The sequence below is a fragment of the Podarcis pityusensis genome (genome assembly GCF_964106645.2).
Source record: "Podarcis pityusensis genome assembly, chromosome: 13".
Classification (NCBI taxonomy): Eukaryota; Metazoa; Chordata; class Lepidosauria; order Squamata; family Lacertidae; genus Podarcis; species Podarcis pityusensis.
This window is the reverse complement of record NC_138038.1, coordinates 46586957-46588015: the sequence shown is the minus strand read 5'-3', so window position 1 is coordinate 46588015 and position 1059 is coordinate 46586957. Positions and strand designations below refer to the sequence as shown.

Here is a 1059-nt window from a genome sequence, read left to right as displayed (position 1 = left end):
GTAGCGAACAAGCCATTCCAATCCTTTTCCAGGTTTTTGTCGGACCCAGCCCATAGCGTAGCTGTTAACATCAAACCCAGTGACAGCACAGGTCAGTTTGTGAGATTCTCCAGGTTTCTTCAGTACTGGATCCGACTGGGTCAGAATAATTTGTGTACGGATGCCTGGAATAGGAACACAGGAAAAAGAGCTGAAATAGGAAAAGCAACTGCCCACAATTGTCACATGAAACTCTCAATGAATGAAATAAGGAAGGAAAAAGACATCAACATACATGGGAAAGAAGCAGCCAGGGAAATGAGCACTGGCAGTAAAGACAGCATAATGGTGGGATAGTCTGGATCAGAAAGAGACTTAATGTTCCGTTGCAGGAAGTCGGTGTGAGGCATGAGCCTTTGAAGGCCTAAGAAGGACACTCCTTTTTGCATCTTTGCATAAATCAGTGAATTTAAGAGGGGAGGAGCCAATATAATATGGAACCATATCTCTCGTCTTTTCATCAAGTGTGCATTTAAAGCATCTATGCCACAGATTACATACAATGCTTATCCACAAAGGTATCAGACTCGATGGGTAACATAGGTAATTTACAAAAATGATTTTTTTAAAAGGAACAGTAGATTTTGTTAAATAATGAAAAAAAAGAATATATGTATCAGACTGGTTCAAAAGGAATAAAGATTGAGACTAGTTCCCGCCTTCCCATCTTGTCCTGGTCTTGCCATGTCCCCTAGAACAGACATTTGGGGGGTCCTTATACCAGCTATCAATCCTCCAGTCTCAGTTTAGCCCCTTGGATTGTAGAGTAGTAGTATCTGCTCCCAACACTATAGTAGTGGAGAGGCCATTCCAAGCTTTTTCCAGGTTTTTGCTGGACGCAGTCCATATAGTAGTGTTTAATATCAAATCCTGTGACAGCACAGGTCAGTTTATGGGATCCTTCAGGTTTCTTCAATACTAGATCTGACTCTATCAGTACAACCTGTGTGAGGGCACCTGGAATGGGAACAGGAAAGATGAGATAGAAAAGGCAAGAGCCCCTAATTATGACATGAAAAG

General features: G+C 41.7%; 1 long non-coding RNA gene across 1 annotated transcript; it reads right to left on the bottom strand.

Annotated features, from left to right (window-relative positions):
• LOC308461724 lies at positions 1–437 on the bottom strand. Its single transcript, XR_013978951.1, has 2 exons — positions 275–437; positions 1–164 (listed from the first exon to the last, which is right to left on the bottom strand). It is a non-coding gene; the product is annotated as an uncharacterized lncRNA (long non-coding RNA).
• Positions 438–1059: the final 622 nt, after the last annotated feature.